The sequence below is a fragment of the Ptychodera flava genome, chromosome 1 (assembly GCF_041260155.1).
Source record: "Ptychodera flava strain L36383 chromosome 1, AS_Pfla_20210202, whole genome shotgun sequence".
In the NCBI taxonomy this organism is placed as follows: domain Eukaryota; kingdom Metazoa; phylum Hemichordata; class Enteropneusta; family Ptychoderidae; genus Ptychodera; species Ptychodera flava.
Window position 1 is genome coordinate 56,694,241 of NC_091928.1, and position 12,948 is coordinate 56,707,188.

Sequence of the window (12,948 nt, forward strand, 5' to 3'; positions counted from 1 at the left end):
TGTGTATATACATAAAGTTCAACTGCGTTCTCATTGAATTTAAACAATTTTAATTTAGACTGAAAAATGACTGCTTCTAAGCTTAATAAATTCATATGTCTAATAGGTATGTCATCACGTATTCACGCATGGAGCCGATAGTCCGGTACGGTATACCAACACAGTGTGAAACCCACACAGTACATGCTGTACGGCGTACACTTCCCTCGGCGATGTTGCCGTGCACAAATGGTATAAAAACGGGTTTCATGACATAAATTCACTAATACTTCCTACCAAGGAAGTAAATAGCAAAACAAGTATCATTGTGAAGAATGATAGCCTGGTATCTTCAAATAAACAGTCGCTAGAGCAAAATACTCGTAGACAAGTTACTTCCGCATTTGCCCCTACTCAGTGCTGCACGCCAGCATTAAACACTGCGTCGTTTTCGTTGGCAAGGTCAGAAAGCATTCAAACTTCCAATCAGAATGCAGATATACACTATGAATATGTATACAAACTATGAACTCTGCACAAGACGATTTACTTGGGGATAAAACCAAATTTACATACCCGAGTATGTAGCCGAGTTCAGCTGAGGCAGCAGCGAGAGACCGTACGCAAAATTCACAAGATAGTTGGATAGTTAGGTGGGGAGCCTCTTTCACAGTTTTACATAAAAATGAGACTCAGTAACGTTTGGTCGCTTTACTTTTGATCAAAAACCTACCAAACCCATCAGACAAGGCCCTACTCTTACGCAGAAACCAAAGCTCTCAAGCGTCGACTTTCTCTTCCGCGTTTGAGACTCGTTCTTCTCTTTCGCATTTGAGAGAAACAAATGTCGACTTTATTCGGCAATGGTCCGCTATTCGTGGGCGTAAATTGCTAGACTACATATAGCCACATCGGCACTTCTGAAATGTTATCTCCGGCTTGCAAGACAACAAAAATATCAAAATATTATCATCAAAACCAGAATTTCGGGGCTAGAGAGCGAAACATCGCTGAAAAGTAGCTGGCCAAAATACGGAAGTAGCCGGTCAATTTGGCCGGCATCTGGCTAAAAGTGAACACGCTGCAAACAGAGGGGCTTGTTGCGATGGACAAGTAGCCTTTGGCTCTTTGACCAGAAAAATAAGTGAGTGTTCATTGATAATTCAAAGACTGGATCCGTTGACACCAAAGTTTGCTCGTGACTTTCATTGCATTGCATGCACCTTTCCGCAATACCACTCATTGAGTCTGAACTGAAATTGAAAGAGTACGTTTTAGTAAAAGTCCTGTTTTGTTGTGCTGATTTTCGCTACCGTACTTTCTTTTATAGGGTAATAAACATTCATACAAAGCAAAAAATCTTCAGTTGTCTCCTTTCGATCGTACAGAGATATTGTGCGACAGGAAAACTTTAGCTCAAAGGGCAATGATCTTTGTGAACGTACCCTCAACCAGCTAAAATAGCTTTCTATATGCAAAATCAGCGTACATTAATTAACAGCATTTTATTGAAAGGGATTCTATAGTACCATTGTTTTTGTAAACTCTTCATGCAATTTTATGAACTAAATGATGACCTCAAAGTAACAGCAAGTGCTAGACGGCACTTTTAACGCTGGTCGGAAATCCAGAATGCCGGACAAGGGAGCCATCATCAAGTCAGGCGCCGACTGGCATTGGCCATGCTAAAAGTAGTTCAGGCAGTGCTAATGTTTTGTTTACACTAAAAGGTAATCTGTTCGCATATGTTGACATAGAGATTAATCCTCTGATAACAAGCTCGGGTTAGTCGGGTACTTGTAAGTTAATGGAGCGTTCCCCTAATGCTTGGATTGTACCTGCGGATGACCAAACCTCATTAACATATTATTTGCATAGTTTAGAAATATGCAAATTTCAGACCCAGATTCGAGAGTGTCTGCATGTGCACCAAAAATTAGTGCACTAGCCTTATTGGTTAGCCTAGAATTAGGTATGTACATAATCTATGAGGTATATGTTAATTTGCAATAGGTGCTGTAACCTTGAAATATTAACCATCTAGCCCTTTAAAGGTATACAACCACCTGTAATCTAAATATCCCCATGTATGGTCAGGGCATTCCTTGGTATTCAAAATGCCCATGTGAGGGCGCTGTTTTTAAAAAGTGGCCACCCGCTTAAACTCTGTGGTTGGTTAGATTTTCTCTTTGCATAGTAACTATTGCACAATTGGAACAGGTGACAGTATATCTTTAAGTTACCTAGTAATTCGCATTTTGTGATATTTAGGGTCATTGACCTTTGACCCCAGTTGACATGTCGGCGAAATGGTTTGATCCCGTGCTCGCACTGTGTACCAAAAATAAGCACTGTAGCCTTATTGGTTAGCCTAGAATTAGATATATGCATAATAATTAAAGGGACATTATTTGTATCTTTTGACTTTTTTTTTCATTTTTTCGATGACTGAAATCAACTGTCAAATCAATGGAAGACCTAAATTGTGACTATGGATGGCTTCAAGGATATGTAAAACCACATTCTTGCTCTTTACGGCAAGGTTCAATGTTGGTAAGGGTGTCAGCACGATTTGAACCAACCGCCATGATTGAACCCCTGCACATAACCAATATTACTACGCATACGTCAACCATCAAAGTACAGCTGGAACATAAAAGGCCTGTGACCTACATACTAACTTCAGCACAATGGATATCGAGGAGCACACGGTGCATAAACAAATGCACGTATCACAAACTACTGTCAAATAGTGAAACTAAGCAGGGCATTTGCTTTTAAGTTTCATTTTAGTATCGATGACACGGACTGTGAACAAATGAAACCATAGACGCAATTGGGTCAATGGTAAAACTAAAACGATCGATGTCAGATTGCTGTGGTAATAGTGAAACAGGTACAATGTAATGCATTTCCTGTGCATTTGATCATTAGCAAAACTTCGTCAATTTTTAAGATTTTTAGGACATTTTCTTGTCAATACGTTGGTTCGTTTTACAAACACGACATGATCACTTGTTGAACCTGGAAACATCACACTCGGACTGAACACTGCACGGTGTGTAGCATCGGTGACATTGTGACACCGCGCCGGGCGAGTACTGTCATTGATACTGCTCGCGATTGGAGTCACCTCTCGACACACAAGATCTGTTTGAAAGTTGTTATTCTCTGTGCATCGTGTAATTATTTGTATCAGTTGAATCGCATTTCGAACCAAAAGTGAGTACATCACAGTTACAGTTGCCTAGACCCATTCGCTTACGGCCTCTGTGCCTCCGACCCACTCCCAAAAGTGGACTTTACGTAAGAAGCGCAGGAGCTGAGCACATCATGTACCTACATGAGTAAAGCCCTCCGTACGGCCTCCACGCCTATAACGCTGGGAACACACAGACCTGTACGCAGGGCTAATCGTGCACCCAGGCGAGGTGGGTGTGCTTGAAAACAAAACTCAATGCAAGTTTTGGATTAAAATGGGTTGTTTTTGGTGGAGGAAAACTGCACGCCGCAACCGAGGTGCTGCCAGCGGTTTGGCACAGCCCTGCCACGCAGAGTTAGCTTTCACCCAACAATGTACCGGTACATAATGTAAGTGTCAGTCGCCAAAGTACCGGTACATTGCTCAATTTCGCAATCACCTCGACAATAACATGACTGTCTACTGAAGTTAAATATCCCGTCATTTTACTCTGTTTTCACATTTCTATGCACAAAGGCTTTGGGCAAGTCTACATATGCATATGGAGGAACAAACGAGATGAAAAAGATCCGCAATTATAGACCTTGTCGTTGTCAGCTGGTACTGGTAGGCATTTGAAATGCCCATTCTAAAATGTGCTCTGTAGCAGTAAAGAATGGTGTATCTAAGAGCAGGATTGGCCGTCAAGATCTCCATCAAAAACTGACCGTCAAAATGTAACTGAGCAAACTGGATTAGTAATAGGGAATCCCGAAACTGCAATACTGCACTTTTGACTTTCACTTCGTGTGGTTTATTTTTTTTACACGCGGATGCTTACAGTGGCCCAGATAGCAGTTTGCAGTGTGGTTACTGATCGCAGGTCAACCTGCCAACTCTGAGGTTAACAGTAACCTCCATAAACCTCAGACCCAAGGTTTTTTTTAAAGGTGTACGCAAATGGGATGGAAGTTGTCTGTGGTCGGCTACTGCTTGTTTGCAACAATATGAGGTCAAAGATGCAAATAATGTCCCTTTAATAAGGTATGAGATAGTTAACCATTAGGTGCTGTAACCTACCAAATATGAACTATCTGGCCCTTTAAGTTATCTGCTAATTCACATTTGTGTGATATTTAGGCCAATGACCTTTGACCTCAGTTGACATGGTGGCGAAATGTTTTGACACCATGCTTCGCAATGTGTACCAAAAATTAGCACTCTAGCCTTATTTGCTCTAAAAATTGAGGTAATAAAACTGTGTCACTGCATCATTTTTCCAATATGAATACGATGAAAAGTAAATTTTTATTTTTTGTGGCCCTTATACAAGGAAGTCTACGGAGAACTGTCTTATACATAGGAGTCTATGGAGAACTGCCTGATAAATGGAAGTCTATGGAGAGTGAAACTAAAGAGTCCTCTAACACGGCCAAATTTAATTCCATTGTGAAACAAATTAATTGACGTGCATCTGTATGGGGTAGGGTAATATCCTTGTGCAAAGTTTGAAAGAAATTGACCATGGCATGTCTGAGATATCTGTGTGAACGGACGGACGCATGACATTACAAGATCTAAAATGAATTAAAGTCTATAGACTAAAATTCATTTGTCAATAATAATAGTGGCCATTACTCATGTACAGGCTTTCTTAAGAAACTTATGATTGAAGCTTTTGTAAGGTATCAATAGTAGAACAAGAAAATGGAGTTGAGACATGTAAGAAAAATACTGAGAAAATAGCAAAAAGTTGGCATTGCTTGGGCTTGAAGACTAATATGCCTTCAAGTCTGCTTCAGGGAGCAGAACAAGAAACTGGTTTATGCTACGTAGAGAAAAAATATACCGCCAAGGGCATGCAGTGTGATGCTCTCATCAACAAAAAAGGTATTATATGAAAGGTATTAGCTGTTCAAAATCCCGATAATCCTCACTAGAAACCAAGTCAAAAGTGCTACAATGTTAGCAGAGATTAGGTAGCTTTTGAATTTTAAATTGTTACAGTTGAATCTGAACACCAAATACCCTGAAACTTGGCTGAGCACTTAGCAATATGCAGCAGAGTTCCCTAAACCAAAGTCTGTTTTACTGCTTCAGAGTTTTAGACAACTCAGCAGGTAGCCCTACTGAGTCAACTGATAAGCGGCTGTTGCTATAAACCATTTACCACTTACACAGTCCAAACACAGTTGAGCATTGGATGATGTATTCTCAAAGTAACCACAAATTATTGTTTTACTCACAGTATTTACTTCCCCCTTCAAAAATTCTTCCATTTACATTTGTAATATTGCCAGTCAAAAATGGTTTGACCAACATAAATAGATCAGTTTACTCAGAGGGGCTGCCTACTGAGTTGTATCAGACTTCCCACACCCACACACTAGACTTTGTTTTGGCAAATGTCTTGGTATAAAGCTGAATGCTCTGCCAAGTTGCTAAGTAATTACTAACTTTGGTGTTCAGATAACAAGGGCAAATGCTGCAAGCCGCGAGTTCAGATAGAACACAATCTTTCAACTTGCTGGTGAAATTTTTTGCATCGAAAGCTGAAGCTTTAGAGTAATTTTAAAGTGTATTTTTAAAAATAGCGTCATGGACACTGTTCCCACATTTGTTTTGAACATTTTTCACGAGTGTTATGAATTAGAAATGTAAGATGCGAATAGCAAACAAGATCTTGAATGAAAATTCATGAAAATTATGTACATTTGCCATTATGTTATTGTGTAACTTTATAATTTATATAAATTTCACTACAATTTTGACAAATCCTACTGAGATCACCCCTAGGTCCACATTACCAAGTTTTAAATGAATTGGACTTGCACTTTCAGAGAAAAAGACTTTTTACCAAAATCAAGAAAAAACCATTTCACCATAATTTCAGGCAATCTGACTGATATCACACCTGGGAACCTCTATACCTAGCTTCAAATGAACTGGACTTGTGGTTTAAGGGAAAACAATTTTTTGACCAAAAGTGGCAAAAAATTGCCTCAAAAACACAATTATGTAAATTTCACAACAATGTTGACAAATCAGACTGAGATCACCCCTATGAACTGTGATACCACATTTCAAATGAATTGGAATTTGGACTTGCGGTTTCAGAGAAAAAAGGCTTTTTTACCAAAAAACAGGGAAAATTGAGCAAAATTACAATTATACAAATTTCACAACATTTCCTCTTATCTGACTGACATTATCTTTAGATACCTCCATAGCAAGTTTTAAATGAATAAGACTTTTGGCTTGGGGCCTGAGATGAGCAACTGATAAACAGTGTGACCATACAGTACTGAACATCACACCAGGCCTACATATACACATTTAATTAACCCTACATGGTGTTTTTATACACATAACTGTTAGTTGTTTAATTACATGATGAAACTCCAGTGAGATAGAAATATTATTTATGTGTCGCTGTAGTTGTCACTACTATTTATACACAACAATGACATAAAATTATACCTTTTAACAAACATGTGTTATTCCAAAAAATTTTGATCTAACAAAATCATGCGAGTTTTTGAAAGATATCACTTTACCTTCATTTCATTGTACTCATTAATTAACACAATCAAATTAAACATTTATACATACCTTAATTCTGAACGGAGTATTGGGATGACAATTGTAATAACCGGATGATAACTACACTGGATTCAGACAAGGAGACATCATCCAATACAGTATCTACACTGTCAACCTGCACAGGAAAGGTTGCGAATAGCCTTCCCGAGAACAAAGCAAAATCAGTGAGAATGTACTGGCCTAAGTGGGTAGCTGTAAATTTCACAACAATTTTGACAAATCAGACTGAGATCACCCCTATGAACTGTGATACCACATTTCAAATGAATTGGAATTTGGACTTGCGGTTTCAGAGAAAAAAGGCTTTTTTACCAAAAAACAGGGAAAATTGAGCAAAAATTACAATTATCCAAATTTCAACAACATTTCCTCTTATCTGACTGACATTATCTTTAGATACCTCCATAGCAAGTTTTAAATGAATGGGACTTTTGGCTTGGGGCCTGAGATGAGCAACTGATAAACCATACAGTACTGAACATCACACCAGGCCTACATATACACATTTAATTAACCCTACATGGTGTTTTTATACACATAACTGTTAGTTGTTTAATTACATGATGAAACTCCAGTGAGATAGAAATATTATTTATGTGTCGCTGTAGTTGTCACTACTATTTATACACAACAATGACATAAAATTATACCTTTTAACAAACACGTGTTATTCCAAAAAATTTTGATCTAACAAAATCATGCGAGTTTTTGAAAGATATCACTTTACCTTCATTTCATTGTACTCATTAATTAACACAATCAAATTAAACATTTATACATACCTTAATTCTGAACGGAGTATTGGGATGACAAATTGTAATAACCGGATGATAACTACACTGGATTCAGACAAGGAGACATCATCCAATACAGTATCTACACTGTCAACCTGCACTGGAAAGCTTGCGAATAGCCTTCCGAGAACAAAGCAAAATCAGTGAGAATGTACTGGCCTAAGTGGGTAGCTGTAAATTTCACAACAATTTTGACAAATCAGACTGAGATCACCCCTATGAACTGTGATACCACATTTCAAATGAATTGGAATTTGGTTTCAGAGAAAAAAGGCTTTTTTACCAAAAAACAGGGAAAATTGAGCAAAAATTACAATTATCCAAATTTCAACAACATTTCCTCTTATCGGACTGACATTATCTTTAGATACCTATATAGCAAGTTTTAAATGAATGGTACTTTTGGCTTGGGGCCTAAGATGAGCAACTGATAAACAGTGTAACTTGCCAATTTATGCATGAACAAATGGCTCTGACTTTTTGCCTGATGAATGGAACAATACCTATCTAAAAAATCAAGTCTCACTTAACCGATAATGTTGATAAAACAAAATAAATCACTGCATGAGTAAAGCAAATACTGTACTACAATCACTCCAACTATCCTGTACTTTGAATGTACAGTCATGGTCTCTTATCTACACTTATTGACATAACTATAGATCTACATGCACACTACAATCACTCCACTATCCCATATTTTGAATGTGCAGTTATGGTCTCTCATCTATACTTATTGAAATAACTATCTACATGCACACTACAATCTATCCAAATATCTAATATTTTGAATGTGCAGTCATGGTCTCTCATCTACATATTGATTTAACTATCCACATACACTCTACAATCCATCCAACTATCTGATATTTTGAATGTACAGTCATGGTCCCTCATCTAAACTTATTGACATAACTACATGTATCTACATGCACACGACAATCACTCCACTATCCCATATTTTGAATGTACAGTCATGGTCTCTCATCTACACTTATTGAAAAGTATCTACATGCACACTACAATCAATCTAACTATCCAATATTTTGAATGTACAGTCATGGTCTCTCATCTACACTTATTGACATAACTATCTACATGCACACTACAATCACTCCACCATCCCATATTTTGAATGTGCAGTCATGGTCTCTCAACTACACTTATGAGACATAACTATCTACATACACACTACAATCTAACCAACTATCTAATAGCTATCTAATATTGTGAATGTACAGTCATGGTCCCTCATCTACACTTATTGACATAACTGTCTACATGCACACAACAATCACTCCACTATCCCATATTTTGAATGAACAGTCATGGTCTCTCATCTACACTTATTAAATAACTATCTACATGCACACGACAATCACTCCACTATCCCATATTTTGAATTTACAGCCATGGTCTCTCATCTACACTTATTGACATAACTATCTACATACACACTACAATCTATCCAACTATCTAATATTTTGAAAGTACAGTCATGGTCCCTTATATAAACTTATTGACATAACTGTCTACATCACACAACAATCAGACTATCCCATATTTTGAATGTACAGTCATTGTCTCTCATCTACACTTATTAAATAACTATCTACATGCACACTACAATCATTCCACAATCAGATATTTTGCATGTGCTGATATGGACTCATCTACACTTATTGAAATAACTATCCACATACACGCTACAATCTCTCCACTATCCCATATTTTGAATGTACAGTCATGGTCTCTCATCTACAATTATTGACAAAACTATATACATACAAACTACCGGTACATCACTCCAACGTTCCCATATTTTGTATGTACAGTCATGGTCTCTCATCTACACTTATTGACACAACTATCTACATCTACACAACAATCACTCCACTATCCCATATTTTGAATGTACAGTAATGGTCTCTCAACTACACTTATTGACATAACTATCTACATGCACACAACAATCACTCCACTATCCAATATTTTAAATGTGCAGTCATGGTCTCTCATCTACACTTATTGACATAACTATCTACATGCACACAACAATCACTCCATAATCCAATAGTTTGAATGTGCAGTCATGGTCTCTCCATCTACACTTATTGACATAATTATCCACCTACACACGACAATCACTCCAACTATCCCATAGTTAGAATGTGCAGTCATGGTCCCTCATCTACACTTATTGACATAACTATCAACATACTGGCTACAATCTATCCAACTATCTAATATTTTGAATGTACAGTCACGGTCTCTCATCTAGTAGATCTACACTTATTGACATGACTATCCACATGCACGTTACAATCTATCCAACTATCTATATTTTGAATGTACAGTCATGGTCCCTTATCTAAACTTATTGAAATAACTGTCTACATGCACACAACAATCACTCGGCTATCCCATATTTTGAATGTACAGTCATGGTCTCTCATCTACACTTATTGACATAACTATCTACATGCACACAACAATCACTCCACTATCCAATATTTTGAATGTGCAGTCATGGTCTCTCATCTACACTTATTGACATAACTATCTACATGCACCCAACAATCACTCCATAATCCAATAGTTTGAATGTGCAGTCATGGTCTCTCCATCTACACTTATTGACATAATTATCCACCTACACACGACAATCACTCCAACTATCCCATAGTTAGAATGTGCAGTCATGGTCCCTCATCTACACTTATTGACATAACTATCCACATACTGGCTACAATCTATCCAACTATCGAATATTTTGAATGTACAGTCACGGTCTCTCATCTAGTAGATCTACATTTATTGACAGGACTATCCACATGCACGTTAATCTATCCAACTATCTAATATTTTGAATGTACAGTCATGGTCCCTTATCTAAACTTATTGAAATAACTGTCTACATGCACACAACAATCACTCGGCTATCCCATATTTTGAATGTACAGTCATGGTCTCTCATCTACACTTATTGACCTAACTATCTACATGCACACAACAATCACTCCACTATCCCATATTTTGAATGTACAGTCATGGTCTCTCATCTACACTTATTGACATAACTATCTACATGCACACGAAAATCACTCCACTATCCCATATTTTAAATGTGCAGTCATGGTCTCTCATCTACACTTGTTGACATAACTATCTACATGCACACGACAATCACTCCACTATCCCATATTTTGAATGTGCAGTCATGGTCTCTCATCTACACTTATTGACATAACTATCTACATGCACACAACAATCACTCCACTATCCAATATTTTGAATGTGCAGTCATGGTCTCTCATCTACACTTATTGACATAACTATCTACATGCACCCAACAATCACTCCATAATCCAATAGTTTGAATGTGCAGTCATGGTCTCTCCATCTACACTTATTGACATAATTATCCACCTACACACGACAATCACTCCAACTATCCCATAGTTAGAATGTGCAGTCATGGTCCCTCATCTACACTTATTGACATAACTATCCACATACTGGCTACAATCTATCCAACTATCGAATATTTTGAATGTACAGTCACGGTCTCTCATCTAGTAGATCTACATTTATTGACAGGACTATCCACATGCACGTTACAATCTATCCAACTATCTAATATTTTGAATGTACAGTCATGGTCCCTTATCTAAACTTATTGAAATAACTGTCTACATGCACACAACAATCACTCAACTATCCCATATTTTGAATGTGCAGTCATGGTCTCCCAACTACACTTATGAGATATAACTATCTACATACACACTATAATTTATCCAACTATCTTATATTTTGAATGTACAGTCATGGTCCCTCATCTACACTTATTGACATAACTGTCTACATGCACACAACAATCACTCACTATCCAATATTTTGAATGTGCAGTCATGGTCTCTCATCTACACTTATTGACATAACCATCTACATGCACACAACAATCACTCCACTATCCAATATTTTGAATGTGCAGTCATGGTCTCTCATCTACACTTATTGACATAACTATCTACATGCACCCAACAATCACTCCATAATCCAATAGTTTGAATGTGCAGTCATGGTCTCTCCATCTACACTTATTGACATAATTATCCACCTACACACGACAATCACTCCAACTATCCCATAGTTAGAATGTGCAGTCATGGTCCCTCATCTACACTTATTGACATAACTATCCACATACTGGCTACAATCTATCCAACTATCGAATATTTTGAATGTACAGTCACGGTCTCTCATCTAGTAGATCTACATTTATTGACAGGACTATCCACATGCACGTTACAATCTATCCAACTATCTAATATTTTGAATGTACAGTCATGGTCCCTTATCTAAACTTATTGAAATAACTGTCTACATGCACACAACAATCACTCCACTATCCCATATTTTGAATGTGCAGTCATGGTCCCTCATCTACACTTATTGACATAAACTGTCTACATCACACAACAATCAGACTATCATATTTTGAATGTACAGTCATTGTCTCCTCATCTACACTTATTAAATAACTATCTACATGCACACTACAATCATTCCACTATCAGATATTTTGCATGTGCGATCATGACTCATCTACACTTATGAAATAACTATCCACCTACAACGACAATCTTTCCACTATCCCATATTTTGAATGTACAGTCATGGTCTCTCACCTACAATTATTGAAATAACTATATACATACACACTACGGACATCACTCCAACAATCCCATATTTTGTATGTACAGTCATGGTCTCTCATCTACACTTAATGACACAACTATCTACACCTACACAACAATCACTCCACTATCCCATATTTTGAATGTACAGTAATGGTCTCTCATCTACACTTATTGACATAACTATCTACATGCATCACAACAATCACTCCATAATCCAATATTTTGAATGTGCAGTCATGGTCTCTCCATCTACACTTATTGACATAATTATCCACCTACACACGACAATCACTCCAACTACCCCATAGTTTGAATGTGCAGTCATGGTCCCTCATCTACACTTATTGACATAACTATCCACATACTGGCTACAATCTATCCAACTATCTAATATTTTGAATGTACAGTCACAGTCTCTCATCTAGTAGATCTACACTTATTGACATGACTATCCACATGCACGTTACAATCTATCCAATTATCTAATATTTTGAATGTACAGTCATGGTCTCTCATCTACAATTATTGACAAAACTATATACATACACACTACGGTACATCACTCCAACGTTCCCATATTTTGTATGTACAGTCATGGTCTCTCATCTACACTTATTGACACAACTATCTACATCTTCACAACAATCACTCCACTATCCATATTTTGAATGTTCAGTAATGTCTC

General features: G+C 37.3%; 2 long non-coding RNA genes across 3 annotated transcripts in view; both read right to left on the reverse strand.

The window, feature by feature from the left end:
- LOC139141812 (uncharacterized) overlaps window positions 1-12,948 on the reverse strand; it is a 550,434-nt gene that overhangs the window by 267,647 nt on the left and 269,839 nt on the right. The gene's annotated exons all lie outside the window — the stretch shown is intronic.
- Window positions 1-12,948, reverse strand: part of LOC139141806 (uncharacterized) — a 43,981-nt gene that overhangs the window by 17,397 nt on the left and 13,636 nt on the right. For both annotated transcript variants that reach the window (XR_011554250.1, XR_011554248.1), the window contains exon 3: window positions 7,546-7,677. This is a non-coding gene — a long non-coding RNA (uncharacterized lncRNA). The remainder of the gene's footprint in view (window positions 1-7,545; window positions 7,678-12,948) is intronic.